General features: G+C 38.3%; 1 protein-coding gene across 11 annotated transcripts in view; it reads right to left on the bottom strand.

Moving 5' to 3' along the window:
* Positions 1–26,667, bottom strand: part of baz2ba (bromodomain adjacent to zinc finger domain, 2Ba) — a 276,122-nt gene that overhangs the window by 144,172 nt on the left and 105,283 nt on the right. The gene's annotated exons all lie outside the window — the stretch shown is intronic.

Consider the following 26,667-nt stretch of genomic DNA (forward strand, 5'->3'; position numbering starts at 1 on the left):
TTACAGTTGGTCACATCATGTGATTACCTAGCTCTAACATTGGATGACTGAAGCTGGGTGAAGGGATGGGGCGGGCAGCAGGTGATAAGGACTCCCATTACCCAGCAATCTTAATGAACATAAATTACCCACAAGGAAATGGAAATACTGAAGCTACTTTTTCATATTCTTCTCATGGAGATATATTCACGGAAGAAATAAAAATGACTACAGATGAATGAGCCAGGCATACTTTATGATATTCTTGCTGGAAACTCAAGACCAAATTAGACCTTAGCTCATTAGTGAAATACCTCCTTTATGCTACTTACAATTTAATGAATACAAGAACACATGAAATGGAATTAATAAAAACAAATTACATTTTATTTGGTACTTTCTATTGAACCAACTGTTGCGTATATACTAACAGATTTTTGAGCTTATACTAACATTTTCATGTTAAAACAATGCCAATTGAAGATAATCATCACAAATATAGCAGAGGGCAAAATTTTACTGGTTGTATATAGGCAATAGCCATGTTTGCTCCATTCCAGATTTGGTAAAAGGAGCCTTTAACAATTATAATTGCAGAACACTATGTAATTGAAATCAGAATAAAATAGAAATCAAATACAAAAGTGAAAATAAACTTTAATATGTTCAGAATTCTAGTTTTTCAACAGCAGACTTCATTTGCAATGTTAGGAGCCACAAATTGAAAGCAAGCAAGGCGTTCAGGTGATTCCGCCTACAATCATAATCAGGATACTAGATAAGATTATTTCATTTCAGATGTGAAAGTAGATCACAGCACTCCACAATCCAATATCTTAACACCCTACAGTGCAGTTGCTTTCTTTGTACTTGAGCATATTATTTTCTAAGAAATTGTTCAGTCAAGTTACTGTCCTTTCCTCCAACTAATGCGAGGTGGAGGAAGAGAAATCAAGCTTAAGTGCACATGGGAAGGGAATGCCACCTTGTGTCTCTCAAATCAAAGGGCTGTGCACAAGGATATGTCTACACTGAAGCTTGCAACACTGATTTATATTTATATAACAAATTTAATGTAAAGAAACATCCTAAAGTGCTTCATAGGAACATTATAAAACAAAGTATAACACTGAGCCATGTAAGGAAGTATCAGTTGACCAAAAGCTTGGTCAAAGAAGTGGGTTTTAACAACATCTTAAAGAAGGAAAGCAAGGTATTCCAGAAATTGAGGCATAGGCAACTGAAGGCATGGCCACCAATAGAGGAGCAGTTCAAATTAGAGATAAACAAGAGAGAAGGAGAGGACTGCAAATGTCTCCAGAGCTGGAGGAAATTGCAAAGGGGGACAAAATGAGAATTTTGAAATCAAGACCAGGAGTCAATATAGGTCAGCAAGCACAACTTTGCTGCAAACTAAGACACAGGCAGCAGAGTTTTGAATGACCTCGAGTTTATGGTGCACATGAGCTATTTTGTTGTACTGGATTAGGCACATTGGGAAGATTTGAGGAGAAAACAAGGGAACAGATTTTGCCCTCTATCTTAGTTATTCATTAAAACTAGTTCACACTCACATAAACAATGAATAAAGGCAGACATGGGTCAAAATGTTGTCACCAGTTCACTGCACAGATGTAGATTGCCATCAAGTGTTTACAGAAATGACAGAAATATATACTTCGTGCCTTCAAAATGTAATCTCACTTTACAGATTTTCAAGATCACATTTAAGAAATATAGAATACTTTATATATTCCAATTTGACTGTACTCTTTGCATATTAGTTTCCATCTTACTTATTCATTCTTATGACCAAATACTTTACAAAATCTTATTTCTCATTTGTTTTAGCAGATTTGATCATTTTGATGTAACTGTCTTCACATCTTTGGCAAGTTTTGTGATTTACAGTACATTTACAACTAGAAAATTTTTTTAAGTTTTGGAGAACTACATGTTAATTGTTTCAACATCACTTCTTCTGTAAACAACTATAAAATCAAGCCCACAGCTGTCACTTGAAACCTAATATACCAGGCATATTGTAATCTGAACACTGGCTAATCCAAGATTCTTTCCTGCTGCTAATAAGAACTAATCTCAATTATTCATAAAGCAACTATTAGATTTTTTGAAAGCACAATTAAAATTTCTATAATTCTAAAATAGTTAAATTATAAAACAACTTGCTGTAATATTAGCACAGTTATCAATACAATTTTAAAGCTGTAAACAATAAAAGCACTAAGACATCACTGAGCATTTCTGTCCAATTCCTTTTTAGACAGTGCCATAACAGATGGCTGATGCTTCAAGAGATAATCCCTGCAACAGAGTCATCAGCATGGATCAGCAATAATCATGCTGCTGGACACAATGTCTTTCCGCTAATGAAAGGTGCAGGCTGGGAAAGAGATTTTTTTTCTTAAATGCATCGACCCTTTTTCAAAGTCAGGGATGGTTGGTTTCAGTGCATTTTCTATTCTCCCGTTGCTGTTTATTTATTTATCACCATACAACTGTTAAAGCAAAACGTCTGTGTCAAAATAAGGCCAGTATTCACTCCATACCGCAAACATTACCATAGCTAGCCAAATTAAATCAACGATGTATTTATTTCTTATTTGCCTTCCTTTGAGACAAGCAAGAATTCCTCTTGTGCCATTATGACAGTCACTTTGACTACCTCCAGAATGCTACTGGAGTGCTGAAACCTGGGTGTCCATCTACTTTCATGAACTACTGCAATTAACACTCGAGAACCTGATGTTCAGTTTCACAGATGAAAGCAACTTCTTTGCAAAGGGGCTTACATTTCTTGTATGAAGCAGATATGCTTAATGACTGAAACAAGGCAAAGCAAAATTAGGTCATACATGAATAAATTCTATTGACTAGAAACCACAATAGTCATTCACACATACTGCACACCTATCCTTGATTATCATCAAATTACCAGGCAACGTTAAAAAAAATCCAATGCAATGCTTCTCAATATAATAATAGTACTGTAACCAAAAAGCATCAGTAAAGACACTTGACTGGCACTTCTAATTTTCAAAACTTTAAATCCAATTCATCTTTTGATGACTGGATCATAATTAGATTTTTGTGCACACTTAGTCCTAGGCAAGTAAATTTTAAGGCACCACCATTCCTGCACAACTGCGTCAACACATTTATTTGCATTCAACATGCAAGCACTATACAACAGGCTTAACTGAATTTTTAAAAAGAAAACCCAAATCCTCTGTCCCAAATTCTTCATAAAATGAAACTACTATCTTCATACTGCATATGGATTACTTTATGTAAATATATAAGTTTTATGTCAAATTTTAATTGTCTTGTATTTATTAACCATGTAGTCACAATCCTTTGCTCTTTTTGCCACTCTGCTCCCCAAAATTAATTTAATTAACCATCATGGCGCCCTACTTTCTTCCAGAACAAATATAGAAACAGTAGCAAAGTTAAACTATTACATAAAGCCTCATACAAATGTTATAATTTCTGCTATTCAAGCTATTTACTCCATTATAAACAGCTTTTAGAATACAAGTAAATCATCAGATTAAGGCATGTCCAAATTATCCAGTCATTAAAATTCAAACACATAATCCCGTTCAATCTACTGATACATGCATGTGTACCAGATTTGAAAAAACTATTGATGTAAATATTCTGCATCATTTCGTTCCAATGCAATATAATTTCTTCAAATCTGCACAGGATGTTCTGTAAATCAGAGCAGGTAGTCATTCTACCAGCAAAATTGGTCTTCTCAGTACGTATGAGACCAAATTATAAACAACAAATCCCACAGACATTGGGTGGAGTTCTCCCAAAAAAAAACGAAGTGTCATAACGGTGAGAATAACAGAGTGATCCACGCCAGTCTCTCAGGCGATCATCCCACACTTAGTGCATTGAAAGAGTCTCCACTTGAAACATAATGTTATGGAGTCCCCACGCATGTGTGACACACCCAAATTGGCTGCAGCTGTATGCCATTAACCATGGGAGCTACATATAAATGCTCCCACTCCACCCACAGCCAGTCACATCAGGAAGATGGCAGTGCGTAGATCCACATTTCATGAAGACCCAGCTTGGCTGCTGGACACTGTGGAGGAGAAGCATGCTGTCCTGCACCCCCGAGAGAGCAGACAATCCAGGAGCAGGGATTCGAATGCAGTCTGGGATGTGGGAGCCGCAGCAGTCAGTGCCTGCAGACTGATAATGAGCACTGGTGCCCAATGCTGAAAGAACACGAACAACCTCATCTGGGTTGCAAGGGTGAATGCCTATCTATTTCGTCCTGGCTAGGCATGGTATTGACATACACAGCCCCACCCATCCCCCAGGCCTGTCAGACGTCAGGGTTCAATCATCCCCTTTTGTTTCTGCAGACGAAGGTGGCCCATAGAGGAGGAAGCAGGAGAAGACTGGCGGGAGTTCAAATTGCATCTCCTGGCCCCTTTGGAGGAATGTGTAATGGAGCTCTCAAGGGAGGCGCCCAGGTGAACTCTAAGTGACAGTGAGGTCAGTGGACACCACAGAAGTGAGGAGCCACAAAACCGTCATCCATATGACCTGTCTCAATGAAGTTCCAAGCTGCCCAGACATTTGTCCCTCCCTTTAATTTGATTTATTGTCACACATGTACTGGGGTACAGTGAAAAGTATTGTTTCTTGTGTGCGATTCAGACAAAATATACTGTTCATAGAATACATAGGGGAGGGCAGTGTTTCAGTTATAGTTACGGTGCAGAGAAATATCAATTCAATATATGGTAAGTCTATTCAAAGTCTGAAAGCAACAAGGAAGAAGCTGGTTTTAAGTTGGTTGGTACATGATCTCAGATTTTTGTATCTTTTTCCCAATGAAAGAAGGTGGAAGAAAGTATGACTAATCAGTCATTCAAAAGAATAGCCAGACAAAATATTGAAAATATCAAAAACTATTAGGTCCCAACTGTCCAATTATTAATGTAAACAAAAAGGAACTTTTCATATTTTTGATAAAATAAAAATGAATTTTTTAAAAAATGTATCATTTGTATTTGCCCAGTGAAGCAATAGAGGCTATCTCAATGAATGTTTTTAAGGCAAGGATCGGTAATTTTTTGAACAGTAAGGAATTAAGGGTTATGGTGAGCAGGTAAGTGGAGCTAAATGCTCAAAAATATCAGCCATGATCTTAGTGAATAGAGGAGCAGGCACGAGAGACCAGATGGCCTACTCCTGCCCCTAGTTCTTATGTTCTATGTCACCTATTATAATTAAGATTTGAAGAAATTATTATTTGTAAAGAAAACATGGGAACTAATGACTAAAATCACACACTAAATTTGTAAATCACCTGAAAAAGCGTCAATTTAAATGAGTCACGACGAAAATGGAGGCTAAATCAAGGAACAAGTAATTGGGTTCGATGACAATTGGGATGGAATTCTATATGGCTGACTGGCTGAAGGCACAGCCATGAATAAGGGGCAAGAAGAAGGGAGAGATGTTTAACATGTCAGAGTCAAAGAATAGAGAGGTCAGCGCTTCAGGATAGGAAATTAAAAAATTGTGGTGGAGTGAAGCTACTGAGGAAGCCCTTGCAAATTTAAAATTCTCTTCCTTGTGATTCACCATGTAGATTAGCAAGGATGGCTCTAACGGGTCAGTATAATTGTGGTACCAAGAAGGATATAGCCAGTAGAGTTTTGGATTGCCTGAATGTTATGAAGTATAGTAAAACAAGCATGTTGCAAAATGATGCATTTAATTCTCCTCCTTATGTTCTGCTTCTGTTGTTTGTGATAGTGATATTTATTTATCATGATGTTTTAATATTTAAGAAACCAAATCATCTTGTGCTGCAACTACCTGTTGGTTTGGAAGTAGTGCTGATTCAGTCTTAAGGAAAAGGAATAAGGGATCAGAAGTTCAGCATACAACTGAATAGATCCCAAAGTAGCTAATAGTTTGAGCAAATGGTTGGGTTCATTCTTTGCACAGCACAAATGAAGAGTCTTAGTCTAAGACTGGAGTGAATCAGCACTACTTCCAAACTAACAGGCAGTTACTACACAAGATGTTTTGGTTTCTTAATATTAAAACATCATGACAAATATCACTAACACAAACGACCCAAAGTACAACACAACAAGGAGGAGAATTAAATGCATCATTTTGCTACATGCTTGTTTTACTATATTAATTTGAAACCTAACCAGCTACAGTATGTATATACTTGAGACCATGAGATAATTTAACCTGTTCGGAATTGAGCGCATTCTAATTGGATTTCTACAATAAAACTAGGTAACCAGTAAAATGAATTACTGATCAGAATTTTAGCATGCAACATACACTTTCCAATGTAGGATTACACAAGCCTTAAACAAGCAATATTAGCTGCCAATTAGCTGTTACATACAAGTTTTATTTATTTTTCATATGATCTAATTTCAGGATGAAATGGCATGACTGGTAGCTACAAAGCACGCACAATACTAGTTTGTGAAGCGCAAACCCAATGTCTGATGAGTGTGGATTGAATAAAGAAAATGGGCAATCTACCTAACTGGCTTGGGAAATGGAAAAGTTCCATCAAGTGGAGTGCTTCTCTTGAGATGGAGGTTAAGGGATGTTTTTAGGCTGCTGGACCATTCAAAGCCTTGATTGTAGATACCAAAATTAGGAAAGTGCGCAAAAAATAGAAAATGCTGAAAAATTCAGGACAAAAATGAATATTGCAGGTTTTAACTCTTCATACGCTTCAGACGTTCAACGTTTGCAGTCTTTTGCTGATATCCCTCACCTAAGGCACACATACATTTACCCCATGAATATAACATATGACATTATAAAAATACGATGTTATAATATTGTTTGAACAAATTCATTATTGCCTTGTAATGTTCTTTAAAGTGGAAGAACACATCATAATCTTGCCACAATCCAGCCAATATAATTTTGAACTTAAAGCACAAAACTGTACTGCAATTTTGATCTTTAAATTCTCCAGTGTAAGTAGTAGAAAAAAATCTTTGCTTATAATGAATTACATTGCTTTAAAAAAAAACAAAGCAAACTGATCAACCAAATAATCACAGTTAGACTCATGGTTTTGCAATTCAGAGTATATATAAACATAGCTTTACAGAATACCTATTTCATTGATCTTCATTATTTAAGCAGTACATGTGCTAAATGGAAAGTGTGTAAACTAAATCATGCAACCCTTCAGCCTAATGTCAATACATCTGAGTGCCAGACTTTCTTAAACATGTAACTACAGTACATTTATTATAATGCTAAATCTGTATGACATAAAATCAAATCAAAGGAAAACAATTCTACAAAGGAAAATGCCTGCCTCTTTATTTCACCAAAAAAACTCCATTATGTCTGCCAATTTAATGAACAGCAAATCAAGAAGCTACTTGGAGTGCACTGTAGCTAAGTGTCAGCTGTGTAGGGATTTACAGCACCAGTCACACACAATATGCATAATGCAGTAGGCGTGAATCTGAAAAGCAAGACAAAGGAAAAAGGCTACTCCTTATAAACATCAGTGAAGACAATTTCACAAAATTCATGTGCCCTCCATTCACTTATTTACTCTCCTGAGATTCATTTAGAAAGGATATACTTTAATGCTAGGAACCTGAGGGCTCAGATATGTAACTCTGCAACAGATGTGCAAATTCTCAGCCTCATTAATTTACCATTTTTGAGGTTAAAAGAAAAAGATAACCTCTTTGAAAAATTAAATACAATAATCATGAAAGTTTAACTCAATGTCAGTGTCACAAAAACTAACAAGGCATTCTACAGTTAAGAAAATTCCACAGTACATAACAATATGCAAGGTTGTTTACAGAATCATTTTTCTATTGGCTGCATAAATATAAATGATATTTCACAAGTAAAGCTGAAACTAGTGATGCAAGAATAACCTGGTGAAACATAGACCAGAAGGACCCTAGTATGTTTCTGGCAATCACCCAAGTTACTGATCTCAGCCAAGGTAGTATTTTAGGTTCTCCAAATGAATCAGAATATCTTTTATTTAAGTTATAAAGGGGGAAAGGAAGCCAAAGTTCCAAGGTCCCAAAGCAAACCAGTAATCCCTCCTGGAAAATATATTTTATTACAAAGAAAATTATCCATATTCAGGTCTTTGTAGAATGACCTAACAACATTATTTTAAGCTGGCAAATAGTTGAGGCACCAAAAAGGCCCCAACAACAACAACTTTATGCAAGTATAAAGCCTTAAATGTAACGAACTGTCTCAGAGCGCTTTACAGGCAGAGCAAATGAGCCACATAAGAAGAATTAGGTCAGATGGACAAAAGCTTGGTCAGAGGTTTTAAGGAGTATCTTAAAGAGGAAGGAGACACACAGGTGTAGGAAGGATATTCCAGAACTTGGGACCTTGGTAACTGAAGGCACAGCCACAGGTGGAGCAATTAAAATTGGAAATGCAAAGGAGGCCAGAATTAGAGAAGCATAAATATTTCGGAGGGATGCAGGACTGGAGGCAGGTAGAGAGATTGGGAGGGGCTAGGTCTTGGAGAAATTTGAAAACAATAATGGAATTTTAAAGTCAAGACATTACTTGACCCAGGAGCCCAGGTAGGTCAGCAACTACAGGGTGACAGGTGAAGAAACCCTGGCGCAAGTCAAGACACTGACAGTAGCATTTTAGGTGAATGTGGGACAGCAACCAGTAGCGCATAGGAATAATTCAGTATAGTGATGACGAATGCATGAATAAGGGTTTCAGAAAGAGATGGGCTGAAACAGGGATGAAGTTGGGTAGTACAAATAAGCAGTCTTTGTGATGGCACGAATGTGAGGTCAGAAGCTCAACTGGGATCAAATGTGACACCAGGATAAGCTGAAAAGCATCTTTTTGTGCCATAAATAATTATGACTTTAGTTAATTGCAAACGTCTGAACTCAGGTTTACCCCATTGAAGTTATAAAGGGAGAAAGGAAGCAAAGGTTCCAAAGTCCCAGAGCAAACCAGTAATCACTTCTGGAAAATATATTTTATTATAAGAAAGAAAATTATCTATATTCAGCCTCGAGAATCTAACGTCAGAACCATTCCTGGGTCCGAACCCTATTCATGTCAGGGGCTCATCCTCTGGCTCAGCCTTACAGAAGGCAGCCAATTAAAAGGATGCATCCACATCCACTATCCAATTAGAATTTGGGAGCTCACCTTCAGACAAAGCACTCGGATTTGAAAACATGTCAGGAATCCAGTTCAACACATTTCTTTCCAAATTTTCACACCCTCACAGCCATCACCATAGGGTTAGGAACATTACTGCCAATGTTTCTCATCCAGGCAAAGGGAAAATGTGAAAATGTCTAATTAGACAATCCCAGGTAAGCCCATCAGCATGATCGAAACAAGGCGCAGCAAGCAGTCCCACTGAGAACTGTGCATTGCTCAGGTATACAGAAGTGGTAAGATCAGCACAAAATAGAGAGACAATACCGATGCTGGAACCAGCAGCCATAACCAGTCACCTAGCAAACACCTTCAATCCAGCTGTAGGAAAAATGTCTCCAAGTGAAAGCTTTTGTCACCAGATGTGATGCGAAGAACAATTTGACTTCTTTACAAAACCTCAGGATGTGCCTATCATGTCGCTCCAACTTCCAGTCTGCTCTTGCCTCCAGTTTTGCGACCAGCTGCAATCACAGCAGGGGGCCCCAACGTGACATTTGGAAAATAACATGGAACTGCCAAAATAGTGGATAATTGAACTTTCAATGGCTTTAATTTGCCTTTGGGAGCTCACCTTCAGACAAAGCACTAGGATTTGAAAACATGTCAGGAATCCAGTTCAACACATTTCTTTCCAAATTTTCACACCCTCACAGCCATCACCATAGGGTTAGGAACATTACTGCCAATGTTTCTCATCCAGGCAAAGGGAAAATGTGAAAATGTCTAGCACACCATTCTGTCGCACTGCTACAAAGAATATGAATTTTTTTAAAAATGATCACCCTGCTGAGCTAAGCACAAAATAAGTTTATGAAAAGACACATCAGCCAAGTTTGAGCTTCAAAATAGTCCTCAGTAACATCTGGGGCTGATATCAAAGTTGGGAGAACTGCCTCAAAGACCAGTCAAATTATAACTGGAGGGGTTCAGGGAGCTAGTGATATATTAGAAATATTACTGGTTTAGTACAATAATCCAGAGGCCCAAACAAGCAATTTGGGGTCACAAGTTCAAATCTCACCATAAGAGCTGGTGGAATTTAAATTGAATCTGAAATTAGATCCAAAATCAAAAAGCTAGTTTCAGTAAAAGTCATCACAAAACTATCGAATCTGATAGAAACTGGCATTTAGACTGGAAATTCAGCCAATTACCGCCCTATTAGTTTACTCTTGATCATCAACAAAGTGTCGGCTGATGACACAGATAATCTTGACAAGCAACTTAGACAGCAACAACCTACTCACAAATGTTCAGTTTGGGTTCAGCTACTCAGTCCCAGATCTCACATTACAGTCTTGGTCAAAACATGGACGAGAGATTTAGATTCCACAGGTAAGGTGAAAGGATATGTTTCAAAGGTGTGTAGGTTAGATGGGTTAGCCATAGTAAATGTGTGGAGTTACGAGGATAGGGCGACAGAAAAGGACCTGGGTGCGATAATCGTCAGGGAGTCAATGCAGACTCGATGGGCCAAATTACCTCCTTCTGCACTGTAGGGTTTCTAAGATTCTAAGAAGACTTGACACCATCTGTGATAAAGCAACCTGCTTGATTGGCAACCCATCACAGATAGAAGGGATAAATTCCAGAGATGAATTCAGTGCAATTAGCCCTGACATCAAGGATTGCCAGTAAAACTAAAAGTTGGAAAGCACTCCAGTCACTGAACTCACACCTGACAGAGAGGTGAATGGTGTAGACCCATCACTTCAGCAGCAGGGCATTGCTACAGAAGGTCCTCGGCCTAGCATCCTAGGCCTAGCTATCTTTAGCTGTTTAAGGGCCTTTCCTTTATCACTAGGTGGTCATTTGCTGATGACTGCAGTATTCAGTTGACGTGGCAAGTAACATCCACACCACTGAAGTACAGGATAATGAGCATTTCCCACAAGAATCATCCTAACCTAAGGATCATGATTAACCAGGAAATTCAACTAAACCAACCACAAATACTGGTCAGAATTCTCTGCCTGTTCAAGCCAACGAGTCCTTCTAGTCCTGGCAACGGTAATACTCCTACCACGGGTTCCCTGGCAGCATGGGGTAGAGTCAATGGGAAATCCCATCAACAGCGGTGGGACTAGAAGATCTTGCCACCAGCAAATGACACGCTGCCTCCTGCCACCTGGAAACATGCCATTTGGAGGCCGGAGAATCTCCCCTGCTGTGGCTGATACACATTCTGTGACATGCTCTATTTGTGCATGCATCTTTTATATAAGGTTATCATCCAAACAGCATGGAATTTCACATCTATTTTGATGATGTCTAGCTTCATCTCCTCACCTCTACTTTTGATATGTCCACTATCTCTTAAACTGTCAAACTGCTTGTTCGACATCCAGTACTGAATAAGCAAAAACTTCCTCCAAATGTTGAGAAGTCCTCATCACAAACCTCGTCCTCCATCACTGACTCCAGGGCTGAATCAATCTCTTCACAACCTTGTTATATTTGACCCAAGATGAGCTTTATACCACATACCTGCACAACCAAGAACATCTATTTCCACCACTGTAACACTAGCCAACACCATCCTGTCTTAGCTTATCTGCTACTCAAGCTCTCATCTTGGTAGGTTCTAGATTTGACTATTACAGCACACTTCTGGCTGGGCTCCCTATCTTAACCTCCACAAACATGAGGTCATTTGAAACTCTTGTTAGCCATGTCTCGCACAAAATCCCATTCACTCATCTCCCCCGAGTTCACATACCTACAGTGGTATACTTTATGGTGGGGCAGGCAATAACGAAGAAATAACTGATGCATGTAACAACGGTATGGCGATTATCATGGGGGATTTTAATCTATACGTTGATTGGTCAATCCTGGTCAGTCAAGGCAGCCTTGAGGGAGGAGTTCATAGAATGTGTCAGCAACAGTTTCCTCGAAGAGTGTGTGATAGAACCTACAAAGGAGTAAGCTATACTAGCTCTGGTTCTGTGTAATGAGACAGGAATAATTAATCATCTCATAATTAGGGATCCTCTCAGAAGGAGCGATCACACTGTGGTTGAATTTTAAATGGAGGGTGAGAAGGTAAAATCCAATACCAGTATCTTGTGCTTAAACAAAGGAGATTACAACGGAATGAGGGAGGAGCTGGCTGAGGTAGAATGGGAGCAAAGACTTTATGGTGGGACAATTGAAGAACAACGAAGAAGTTTCAAAGCAATTTTCCACAGTGCTCTGCAAAAGTACATACCAGTGATGAGGAACAACTGTAGGAAAGAGATAATCAGCTATAGATATCTAAGGAAATAAAGGAGGACATCAAATTGAAAGAAAATGCACACAAAGTGGCAAAGATTAATGGGAAACTAGAGGATTGGGAAATCTTAAAAGGTCAACAGAAAGCCACAAAAAAACTATAAAGAAAAGATAGATTATGAGAGTAAGCTAGCTCAGAATATAAAAATAGATAGCAAAGGTTTCTACAAATACATAAAATGAAATAGAGTGGTTAAGGTAAACACTGGTCCTTTAGAGGGCGAGAAGGGGGATTTAACACTGGGAAATGACTGAGGGATTATAGAGGTATTTTGTGTTGGTCTTCACGATGGAAGACACAAATAACATGCCAAAAATTGATGACAAGGCAGCTATGGCACGCGAGGACCTAGAAACGATCACTAAAGAATGCATCCCTGTATCCTCAAACAGATGGCAGGTGAATAGCAAATACACTCCTGGTAATTTACCCAATTTCACTGGACTCTAGGACGGTTCTGACAGATTGGAAAACAGCAAGTGTGACACCACTGTTTAAAATGGAGGTAGAGAAAAGGTTCGTATCTATAGGCCGTTTAGCTTAACTTCTATCGTGGGCAAAATGCTTGAATCTATTAAGGAAGAAGTAACAAAACATCTGGATAGAAACTGTCCCATTGGGCAGATGCAACAGAAAGGCAGGTCATGTTTAATTAATTTATTGGAATTCTTTGAGGGCATTACAAACACGGTGGACAATGGGGAGCCAGTGGATGTGGTGTATCTGGATTTCCAGAAGCATTTGACAAGATGCCACACAAAAGACTACGCATTAGATAAAGGTGCACAGTGTTATGGGTAATGTATTAACATGGATAGAAAATTACTTAACCAACAGAAAGCAAAGACTGGCGATAAATGTGTGTTTTTCTGGGTTGGCGATCAGTGTCTAGTGATGTGCTTTGGGTATTAGTGTTGGGACCACAATTGGTTACAATTTACAAAAATGATTTGGAGTTGGGGACCAAGTGTTGTGTGTCAAAGTTCATAGATGAGTGGTAGAGCAAAGTGTGCAGAGGACACAGAGTCTGCAGAAGGATACAGATAGCCTAAGTGCGCGAACAAGGGTCTGGCAGATGGAGTACAATGTTGGTAAATGTGAGGTCATCCATTTTGATAGGAATAACAGCAAAATGGACTATTATTCAAATGGTAAAAAATTGCAGCACGCTGCTGTGCAGAGAGATCTGGGTGTCCTTGTGCAAAAAATTGTTTTGCAGGTGTAGCAGGTAATTAAGAAGGCAAATGGAATTTTGTCCTTCATTGCCAGAGTAATGGAGTTTAAATGCAACTGTATAAGGTGCTGGTGAGGTCATAACTGGAGTACTGTGTAAGTTTTGGTCTTCTTACTTGAGAAAGGATGTAAGAGCACTGGAGGGGGTGCAGGGGAGATTCACTAGGTTGATTCCAGAGTTAAAAGGGTTGGCTTATGAGGAAAGACTGAGTAGACTGGGACTATATCCATTGGAATTCAGAAGAATGAGGAGGGATCTTATAGAAAGATATAAAATTATGAAGGGAATAGGTAAGAAAGAAGCAGGGAGGTTGTTTCCACTGGCAGGTGAAACTAAAACTAAAAATGAGGAGAGCAAATTTAGGACTGAGTTGAGGAGGAACTTAGAGGGTTGTGAATCTGTGGAATTCCCTGCCCGGTGAACAGGTTGAGATACCTCACTGAATATTTTTAAGGCAAAGATGGATGGATTTTTGAACAGTCAAGGAATTAAGGGTTGTGGTGGTGGTTGGGGGGGTGGGGTCTTATTGAATGGCAGAGCATGTTCAAGGGGCCAGATGGCCTCCTCTTGCTCCTAGTTCTTATATTCTTATTTTTATATTCCTTCATTGCCTCAACCTTTTTTAATTGCTGTAATTTGTTGCACCCTTTCAGCCACCTGTCACACCTATAGCCCCCTAAGAGACTTTTGTGTTCCACCAGTTTTGATTTGTTGAGCATTCCTGATTTTAATCATGTCATCATTGGCAGCCATGCCTTCAGCTGGCACGGCACAAAGCTCTGGAATTCCCTCGCCACATCTCAGTCTCTATTTTTTTCTCCTTTAAGGCTCTCCTTAAAGTTTACCTACGATCATGGTCATCCGGCCTAATAGTTCCTTTTGTGGGTCAGTTTCAAATTTTGTTTGATAACACTTGTAAAGCATCTTTACCATCGCTTCTCGGCCTTTTGGCTAAGATCAAGCGTAGTGTCGACATGCTGCTCTTGGTTGAAGTCATTAGGTTACATTTCAGCTTCATTTGAAGCAATTTTTTAAAGCGGCATCTGGGCCTTTTGGCTAAGATGCAAATTAGATCAAGCGTTGTAGGTGGAGCTACACCTACTCCAAACAGCTTGGATCATGTAGATCAAGCCCGAGACAGGAGGTGAGAGCCCTGTCTTGTCAGCTTGGATCAGGAATGTCCCAACTTGTTGGGACTCTGAATTGGCTTTAATTTAACTTGATTGGATTGGAATAAAGTTAAAAAAAATCTTTACCATTTTAATACACAAAAGCCAATATTTAAGCATAAACTGTTGTCATTATTCTGTGACTAGTGGCTCACTTCCTGATTTCCTAAAACCTCACCTGGCACAAGGTTTAACACACACTATGATGGAAAACAGTTGCCATTCCTTCATCAGTAGCCATTCCATTTAATTCTTTTGGTTTCTACACAGCTCTGCACTTTCAGCTTTTACGTATATGCACAGCACATATACTGAGCAGGTACTAGAACTTACGGAAAATATATTTGACAACATTAAGATTAGTTGCAAATGTCATTTTGCACTTACATGTTCTGTGAAAATTGCTCAAAAAGCACATTTGAAATGGTCTTTACTCAGATGTGTTGTTTTATATTTTGATCCAGTTGCAGAATAGATGTAGAAATGTTAAACTACACTTAAAAATTTCTGCAAATTATTTTGAAAATGAAGGGAACCAACTGAAAAACAACAAAAGCATCTGTTTTTGCATGCTGTGCTGTGCATTGTGGGGGATTCGCTCCAGTATGACTAAGCTAGTATGATGGAGTACATTATGACATCTTTTTGACAAAAATGGTTACATTACAAAAATCTGAAAAGTGCTATTTAATAGGTAGAAGTTTGAACTTCATTTCCATTCCAAAATATTTAATAATCTCCCTTTAATAATAATATTTTGCAGTTTGGTACCCCTTTAATATTCCAACAGAACCAAAGTTTAAAAATGTAACTGCAACACAAGCTTGGGCAGAAAAATTGTCTTTTACACAAATACATGCTAGTCATTCACATCTTGCACCACTGATTACATTTAGCCTGTTCTACAAATAGCTCAACATCATAAAGCATCATATTGTGCAGAAATGCGAGCAGTCAGAATGGATGAACAATAGATGAAGTACGTGCATTACAAGTTGGTAACATCCTCATCACTGAATCAGAAGGTTTGGATTCAAGTCCGACTCCAGACACTAGAGCAAAAACACCAAGGCTGACACTCCACCAAAGTACTGGGGGACTGCTGCACCAACTATCCAGAGGGCACATCCACTTCCAAAACATTATTTCAAAGAAGAGTGAGGGAAGTTGTCTCCAGGGTCCAAGCAAATATCTACTCCTCAATCAAAACCACAAAAACAAATTATTTGATCTTTATCATGCTGCTGTTTATGGTCCCTACAGTTTGTGAACTGGTTGCCATCTTTCCTACATCATAACTGTGACTACATTTCAAAAGTACTCGCTGGTTCTTCTGGGACATCTGTTTTAATAAAAATGTGCTAAATAAATGCACACCTTTTTTATTAGCAATCACTCAGAACTTATCAATACATACCTCGATCAGAAAATGCAAATTTATTTGGAAAACATGCTGCTTAACAGGCATAAAAGGCAAGTAAGGCAACACTGCAACTGAAGGCAGTGCTTTTAGAGCATAATTTACAAAGCACATAAGGCAGATTAGTATTATTTCATTATGTTGTAGTTCAGGATCCACAAACTTTAATCCTTAATGAGTTTAGACCAGGATTGAAACCAATGCACAAATCATAGTTATGATGGTCAGCGTAATTATAAAACTATATATTTGCGTACAGGTGTAGTTTAGAAAAACAAAAATTTTTTTGAAAGAAATTAAGATTAAATTAAGCAAAAGTGTATTGGGTTCAATTAACATTTGAATTGATTCTTCGTTACTTCCTACCAATCAACCATTAATTAAAATGCATAGTTAGCCAAGGGTCTTAAGACGTTAGTTTTGCTTGAGCTGGCTTTGTCTGAAGCACTAGCTATTGTTTGCCAATCATCCACATGACAAACAAGTCTGGCAGGTGTTTAGCTGAGCTTTACTTCTGCATCATTTAACAATTTTGTGATGTGGCATCACCACTGTAGGCACTGTGCAGCAACTGGGAAAGTCATATTTTTCAACTATGTTCAATAGTCTCAAATTGGGTTGCACCAACACATCAAAAGTAAATAAGCCTCTACTTTGTTTCAATATAAATTGGCAATTAATATGATTATGTTCACAATATGTGCTACAACTACAAGATTTGACATAAAACTTCTTTCTTATTACAATTTATAACATTCTGTATGAAAATAAATCTTTGGCAAAATACAAACAGCAAAATAAGTAAATGAATTCTAAGATTTCAAAAAGACATTTTACAACTAAGAAGCAAACTTACTTAAATATTTCCAACTGCCTTTAAAATATACTGATATGCATATTTGCATCTATTTTATATCTGTAAGTAAATAGATATACTGCAGAAATTGCTACAATATTAATAAATTCAGCAACACAGTGCAACCTGGAGTGTGAGAAGAATAAAATTAGCATTCTGTTTTAAGCACACATACCAAATCATGAAAATACATTGGGCACATTTTGAAAGGTTTTCTTTCATGCTATTATGTACATACACAAGGCATTTATCGGTTGTTAGGTTACAGGAACTCAATGCTCAGCGTCTATAATGTTGACCCTAGGTATGAAAAAAGCTGCTTAAATTTTAGGCAATCATTCTCTATTTAAACAAGGTATTTATCAGAGGCTTTTTTTTTAAAAAAGGGAATTCTGCTTAGGATACCAGCAGTACAGATTATTGATATACCCACAGATTTAAAAAAAAACAAATGTGGGTATTACATGATTTGCCCTACCCACCCCTAATTTTATTGTACTCTTTGCAACATGCAGTGGCAATTAAATCTGTTAACTGGTTACAAGTCTTCCACTGAACGGGGTTTCATGCACTGCTTTGTCTTTGAGCTCAGTGATTCTGTTACCCTGCTAAAAAAAATACACTATACAGCTCATGTTCACAAAATGCTAAACTTTTCATAAGTTCCAAAAAATATTTACTTTTTAAAAAAAGTTCCGATTCCTTTAAAGTAAACAGACAAACGGAGCATTCTTGCATTTCAGCACACTCTGTTTAAAAAAATTAGGTTAAAAGGATAGAATAAAAAAATCCTATTAGATATAGATTAAGAGATAAGTGACTATGTTGCAAGGTAGCAACAGACTAAGATCAAGAGAACCATCAAACCACAAAATGTTTGCAGTGTGCCATGGTTATCCAAACCTTGAGATGCACCTATCTTATAACACACTCCAGCCTGCAAGTTAACCCACACAAAAAGAAACAAAATCAACCTCATGACATGATCTTGTTTGCTTGTTATTTTTTTAAAAGATGACAGATCTCAGCAATGAATCGTAGGCCCCTGCAATCCTACAGCCGTCTTTGATAGTGATACTTCATCACAATTTGAATGGCAATATCATAGAATCATCGAACATTACCAAGCAGAAACACTAAGTCAATGCAGCCATTTTTCTCCATGAACCCCCTAGGCCAATTTTGCTTTTTTGCTTCTTCCAATTACTTTTCAATATTTCTCCTTTTCAAGTAATTCCTTTGAAAATAATTTTGGAACTCTACTTAAACATCCATAAAAACAGGAATAATTATTACTTCATTATTTTTGTGATTAGTGGTGATTTGTGCCTGCTTACAAGAACCTTGTTGATCAAAACAAATAATACCATTACATACCCCTTCATATTCCTGAAGGTATTTATCAGATCACTTTCTAGAGATTATAGCTTAGTTTTCAGCACTAGTCTTAAAACATTAAAAACATCTTCCTACAACAATTACAATCCGTTTATTCAAATTTATAGTTTTCAGTCACTTTATCCCTCCCTCACCTTCAACAACCAATCTTCTACACTTGATACACAATCTAGTTTCTCTCCTAACTCAGTTCATGTCATTTCCACATTTATTTTGTCTATGAAATCCATCACCTAGTCTTCTGAATCTATTCCATCTCAATGGTTACCACCTAACTTGCCTTCCTGGCTGGATGATACTGTAAACAGTTCCCCATCCTCGCATAACGTGCCACTTCAATTTCAAAGCAGCTTCAAAAAAAAAACACCCAACTCGTGTCTTTGCAAGCTACCATCCCATCTCCAACATTTCTTTATTCTCCACAGTACTTAACAAATTATCTGTTCCCAAATCCATGCTTTTCATTCAACTCGTGTTTGGGTCTCTCCAATCTCGTTTCCATTCCTGCCACAAGAACAAAACAGCTCGAGCCAAAATCACAAATATAACCCTATCCTTATCAACATATCAGACACCTTTTGCACAGTTAACTACACCATCCTCCTCCAATGCCTTTCACCTGTTATGCACTGGAATGAGATTGTTGTCATCTGGTTCCACCGTTACTCATTGCTCATAGCCAGATAAACCCATACAATGGCATCTCCAGAGTTCTCAAGTATCAATGGACTATGTTGTACGTGTAATTGAGTATGAGGAAGAAATCAAACACATTACTTCAGGTTGCACGTGAATGCCTGACCTCACCATCACATCCCTCAATTCCTTCACAATCTTAAGTCGGACTGCTTGCCTGACAGCCAGTCTTGAATGATTGATATTTTAGACTGTAAGGCTATAAAACATAGAAGTAGTAGGCAATTTGGTCCATTGCGTGACATTGGCAGCCCATGTACAACCCCTCTCTCTGCATACTGAAAACAAGCAGCATGATGCAGAATCTGTCAAGTTCTATTGGAGCACAAGTAGAAATTTCCCAATGTTTGGATGCTGCAACAGAAGCTCAAACTTTGACATACAAGCCCAGTTGCTGTCATGAAGCCAAGACTGCTTCCATCACAACTGTGGATACCAGGGATTGTTACAGGGTGCCACAATAGTCCAGCAATGTATCCGCTTATTCTCCAGGTTACCAGTATTGCTGAAGCATCACCTCAAAGTGACAATGACTTTGTGGAGCACAAGCCTTCTGTCCTCTCTCAGGATGACAGCAATTGTCATCCTACCATTGTTAGACGACCAGTGACTTTGCCCGTCAGACTGTCAGCCTTGACTGCTGCCACCCCTACCACACAGTGGTGCTGTCCAAAGCCAGACTACGAGACTCAGAGCAATTTGTGGTCACCCAAATCCCCTTCATGGAAAGCCTTTCACATCATATTTCATAGGAGTATTAGGACATGAAAAAGACAAGGACTAAGGGAATGCACAAGGGTGATTGGTTGAAATTGAATTGAATCATGTCATGTTGCAGTCACAGTTATTTGGAATTATTACCATTGTGCTGGCTTTTATCTTTGCACTTTGGCAAAGGGGATATAGTGATGATGAGATGTTGGACTGTTGATGCTTGGGGAACTGAGGTTGCATTTACTGGCATCACCAACAGTTTGGCCAGAAAATGGTGTGTTACTCACTTCGTACCTTTCTCTTGATCCCCCTACTCCTCATCATACAGCTGGTAGCAGGGCTTCATAAAACACGATTCTAGCTTGCAACAGACCACCATGCTTCAAATGTGCAGCAGACCACCATGAATCTTCAACCTCACTCTGCCACTGCAGGACTCCTTCAAAGCAATCCAAACAGCAGTTCACTTCTTTCTACTTCTAATATCTTCTGGCCCGAGAGCTGGTGTTCCTCCACTCTAGCCTTTTGTGGGCTGCCTCCGCCCCCAAACATACAATTGGTGGTCATGCCTTCAGCCATCTAGGGCACAAGCTCTGGAATTCTTTCCCCAAATTTCTGCCTCTATCTTTTCCTCTCTCAACAAAAGTAGATTGCATTTGTATGGTGCTAGTAATATGGTAAAACTTCCCAAGGCTCTTCATAGGAATGTTTTCAGACAAAAAATTTGCCACTCATGCAAATAATGAGAAATTAGAACAATTGACCAAAATCTTAATTCAAAGAGGAAGGTTCTAAGGAGAGCCTTAAACAAGTAGAAAGGAGCTGGGGTTTGGGATGGGAATTCCAGAGCTTAGTGCCTAAACAGCTAAAAGCAAATGGTAAAAATCGAGGATGCGCAACAGGCCAGGTTTGGAGGACTGCAAAAATCTTGCAGGGTTCAGTAGGTTGAACGCACTGTATAAATGTAAGTTGTTATTGTTGAGCTCATTGTCAAATTTTTAATTCTCTAATTATGCTCCTTTGATTATGCAGGATGATCTACAATCTTCGTAGTGTGTTATAGTTGGTGTCATACTTAGACATTTTTCAACAGCCATGCAGTAATTTAGTTGCAAGCCTTCTATTATTCTACAAGGCACTTTTCCTAAGTCCTATATTCCCACTTCATACATCATTTTATTTTGTCATCCAGTTGTCCAATTTGCAAGCAACCGTTCACAAGGGTTAAGAATCTCCAACTATGGAATCAAATTTTCTACAACCCACTTACTTGGGTGCCTTGCAGCTTGCAAAGAGCCATAGCTAAGGGAACTCAAACCATCTACAAGAACACTGCAGAATTGATAACTCAATCCATCAGCAATGACCACTGAAAATTTTCCCACTACTTGACCACTGAGGACTAACTTACACAGCAGAATTTGCAAATTATCCACAGCCAAGTAGAAAAAACTTAAGGTTATCAGTGACAGCTTTATCCTTGTAGATACTATTGTTGAGACAGACTGGTTGGTCAACCATAAACAATGTTCCAGAGTACTGTGATTTTCCTGTTTCAGGCTTCCTCCCTAGATTACATTTGACTTCTCAAAACTTATCATTTTGACATAGCTTTTAGTCACTTGACCTAAATATCTGTGGCTCAAAACCAAATTTTGCTTGATAACACTATTGTCAGGTATCATGGAACATTTTACTACATTAAAGGCAAACAGTTGTTTTTGTTGTTACATGGCTTAGTATCAAACTATGCAAGACAAAGCCCCCTCCCTGTTAAGTTCAAAGATAATTACATTTGGGCATAAAATTGTGCCTTGATATAGATTCTCCATCCCACCCATTTCCCCAAAATATCCTGATATACACTTCACATTCACTGTAGCACACACTTTGTGGTATCTTGTGAAAATAGTCAGAGCCGCAAGACATTGCGGGAGTTCAATGTGCTTGGAAAATAAATCAATGAATGATCTTTAAGGCAGCTTTAAACTAATCCATTACCCACACAACGCTCCCCCAATAAAAGTATCAAAAGTACCTCTCCTTCAAACCTAAACTAACAAATCCATAAAATATTTGTATTTATTATGAAGTATGGTTACAACAGATTTGTGATTGAATCTTCATTGATGAATCAACTGTTCTTACGCACGCACTTTTTAATTTAGTGGCTGGACTTCTCCGACCTTGCCTGCAGCTGGGATTCTCTGGTCCCACTGCAGTGAATGGAGATTTGGCTGAGTGCCAGCTTCTACGTTCTCACTGGCAGTGCTGGAGAGGCATGCGAGACTGGAGAATTCCAGCCAGTATTTCTGTAGTAAATCTCAGAAATAAGACTCTCAAACAGACTAAAAGGGTTAAGCTCATTATTAGGCATGTCATCATAATGTTGATTGCCCCACAATCAATTGAGTTGAAGTAGGCAGCATGCAAACTTTGTACTGCCTGTTCATTTTAATAATTGTGGTTTTAATAATTTAATAGTTGCACCCCAATGCAACCACACTGCTAAGCAACTACAGGGCAACAGGGGCATTCAGGAGTGCATACGGCTAGCACGATGTACCGTTGGCTTGCACTTCTCAAAGGCAATTTGTCCTCTTAAGTGGAAGGTTGCATCCATGCTTTTACAGATGCTGGAACTGTCAGAAAATTTTTTAAGGGAAGGAAGAAAATGGCCAACTGGAACAAAAGGCCACAGAGAAGTTCCCAGGTTCTCTGACGTGGCACTGGAATCTTAAAACAGAGGATTGAGGAGGAGGGGTAAGGTTTCCAAAAGAGGCTCAGAGGGCCTCAAGCCTCAATTCCACATATCAACCTTTGCCTCATATCTCTTAATAAGTTTGGTTAACAAAAATCTTAACAGTCTGAATTTTAAAATGACAGTTTTCAGAGTTTCAAAATTAACAACTGATCGAGCGTCAATTTGATTTTGCAGAATGAAGTTCCAAAGCTGTGCCTCACTTCTCATGAAGTGCTTCCTGATTTCATTCCTGAAGATTATGACTCTAATTTTTAAACTTTTTCAAATGATGCAGGTGTCACTTACTAGACCAGCATATATTGTCCAGCCCAAATTGCCCTTCAGCTGAGTGGGGCTTGCAAGGCCATTTCAGAGGGCTTTAAAGAATCAACCACATTGGTGTGGATCTGAAGTTACATGTATGCCAGATCAGGTAAGGATGCCAGATTTTTTTCTTAAAAGGATATTAGTGAACCAGATGGATTTTTACGATAGTCAACTATAGTTTCATGGTCATTATTAGACTTTTAATTCCAGCAAATTTAAATTTCACCATCTACCTTGGTGGAATTTGAACCCAGGACTCTCAGCATTACACTGGATCTCTAGATTACTAGTCCAGTGACAATACCACTTCTCAACTATGCCCTCAAGTCCAAAGCTCCCTTTCTGTTCCTTCATGCCAATCCTCCATCTCTGCATTTTTGCTTTCAAATACCCATTGCCACCTGGTCAAGCAGTGTAGCAACTTCATTACACAAGGTGAAAGTAACTACTGGTGAATAAACACCATCTCTTGATCTTGTGCTCACAGACATTAGCTCAGAAAAAGGAACTGCAGTTGCTTTGGAAAGTCATACACAGAGTCCTGATTAATACATGGTGAGTGCTGGGCTGCAGGAAGGCTAGGGTAAAGGTTAGAACATGTGTCAACTTACAGGTAGAGCAAGCACAGGTTTTGCTGCAGAGCAAATTGCACTGCTTAGCAAAACCAAGGCTGACAAAGACACCAGTAAAACCGGCACCAGGGAATCCACTCTGGATGATCCAGCCAATACACTAGCAACCTCAATCACTGCAAGCTGCACTTGAAGTGGCCAGAAACAGTATGGCCGTCATTTAATGAGCTCCAGGCTTCTCTAACACCTGCACATTGTGGAACTGAACTTTGCAGTCCTAAAATTATTTTTATGCCAGTCAGCTTGACTGTGCAGAATTTCTTATGTTTCAGCAATACCTGCAAATGCTGTTCATTAGCAAATTACAATGAAAGTTGAAGCTAAAATTGATTTTAAAGCAGGGCACATCAATTCAATTGTAGTCCAACTAAATTATTGCACAAATTTATGAAACATTGTGATGCCTGCTAAGAAACAGTAGTGAAAGGAAAGAACATACCATTGAACAGAGAACCAACCAAGTAATTTCAATAACTGCAATTGAGAGAATGAGGAGATCTGGCTAAATAAATCATTACATTGCCTCGTATGTTATACTTAATTCATACCGCATTTTAACATTTTTTCAAATTTGAAATAGATATACTTTTTATACATCCTGCAAAACTATGGAGTCAAAATATCAAAAAAAAGTTAACTGAATCCTTTTATTGATGATAACTGTGGTTAGGTTCAACAGTAAAAAGGTGCAGAGCACAGAAAAAGGAGGAACATGTTTATTGGGCAAAATTTTATATTCTACATCTCCTCCAACCTATCCACTTTTGCTAATCACTCAAAGACTTCAACTAAGTACTCAGGTCTATTTCTTAAACCTAATTATGCAGTTGAACACAATGGTGTAAAATTTTTAAAAATAAAACTCATCAACAACTACTAGTTCTAGAAAAGAACAGCCAAAATTTGTTACAGGCTCTCGGAAGGAAGCAAAAGTACTGCAATTCTTGCTGGAAGTTGCTATATCAAGGTCTGAGCTCTTGTGAACCAGATAAAGCACTGATTATAGAGCAACCATTAGAAGAGAGCTTCCCCATATAATTATCTTGCTCTGACACATTATTTTAGATTACCTCATTGATCATTATAATCCCTTACCACAATGTTATACAAATAAGGCTTGCATATATCTACTATTTTATTGAAGCTCATACCAAAAATACAGTGGTACTTTGCACAGGTTCAATCACTGACTCTACCAAGCTGTTAACATCTGTTGCACTGAGTTGAGGAAAGGTATTAAATGTAGACTCCTGCACTGCTTTGTCTGCACGTAGCTCCTGAACTTGATCCTCTGGTCTCCAACACAGGTCAACTGAACCAAGGTATGTATGGATCTTAAGATGGTAGAGACATTCTAATCAACAAACTGCTTAGAGGCCTAGAGAGACTAAACTGTTCAACAAAATTCCACACCTAAAATCGTGCACAGCATCCTTTGTGTCTCATTTTGGCCAGTTATGATTCTACCATTCAGAAAATTCTGTTTACTGACCAATTTCATCCCTATTGTGTTTAATAATAAGAAAACTGATGTTCTTAATTTGTTTCTCCTTAATATAGCATTTTTACACCAATGCAGATTTCCAATAGGATTCTGTCTTGTCTCAAACTTAGTCCAACTTTGGGAGGAGCAATAATAAATAAATAAAGGAAATTGACACCTTAACCACAGTTGTCGGCCTAGGTTCAAAGTCATTGCTTCTTGGAGCTTAAGAACCAGCTTCATGTTGAAATATCAAATAAAAACAAAACAAAAATCTAAAACTACATAAAGCAAGGTCAAAAAAGTGAAATCAACTTAACCTACAGGGTGGCATGGTGGCACAGTGGTTAGCACTACTGTTTCACAGTGCCAGGGACCCAGCTTCAATTCCCGGCTTAGATCACTGTGTGTGGAGTCTGCACTTTCTCCTCATGTCTGTGTGGGTTTCCACTGAGTGCTCCGGTTTCCTCCCACAGTCCAAAAGACGTGCTGGTTAGATGTATTGGCCATGCTAAAATCTCCCTCAGTGTATCTAAACAGGTGGGAATTTTCACAGTAACTTGATTGCAAGCCTACTTGTGACTGATAAATAAACTTTACTGAATGTAAACAAGCACTGTCCGAGTTTTAATAAAAATCCTAAATAGAAAACCTAATGTATAAAATCCCTAGATGCCATGAACTGGTTACACATTTACTCAGAATGCAAAATTTACAGTGCTGTTTAAATATGTTTGCAAAACAGAAATGCTTGCCAACTGATCAAAGTTAACAGGTCAAATTTCATTCATGTTACAAAAAAGAAATCTCTGAAACAAAGGCCATGTTTAAAGCTAGAAAACGTGGAATTTGTTATAATCTTATTACCAATGTTTACTTTGCTACTGGCTGTAGGGTCATGAGACAAACTCAGACCTCAATATACAAAAGCACTAAACAAGGCCAAACTCATGTTGTAAAACACATTTAGCGTCACAAAACATAATGACACCATCTGCCATTTCACAATGCAAATCTCATCAACAAAAGTAGGCCTCAAGTGTGGGGTGGGGAACAGATCTTGTGACATTATCCAGGTATAGTACTATTATGCAGAAGACCTGCCACAAGTGAGAGAGAAGTTACTTGTTTTAGTTTATTACTGTTTAGTAACATTTATAACTAGAGACTAGTGTTTCCAAGTTACACAATGTAATATCCTATGTTTTCCCATTCATTTTAGGAATATTGTCACCCACAAACATTTTCTGCTAAACAATCAAATAATTAGTTTGGCAATATTTTGTCTGGAGAAGTTATATTTACAGGTTAAAATTAAGTTTTAATTGTTTGTTATTGGCTCACTGATAAATTCATTTCCTCTTCCAAGTTGAGTTTGTTGATCACAAGGGCAAGAGTATTTGTACTGCAGCTTCCTAACAACCTTCCACTTTTTGGAGTGGGAAATCAGCTACATCAATGAGGACAGGGTCAGGCTCTGTGGTGAT

This window comes from Carcharhinus amblyrhynchos, chromosome 11 (genome assembly GCF_965287045.1).
Source record: "Carcharhinus amblyrhynchos chromosome 11, sCarAmb.v2.hapA, whole genome shotgun sequence".
NCBI lineage: Eukaryota > Metazoa > Chordata > Chondrichthyes > Carcharhiniformes > Carcharhinidae > Carcharhinus > Carcharhinus amblyrhynchos.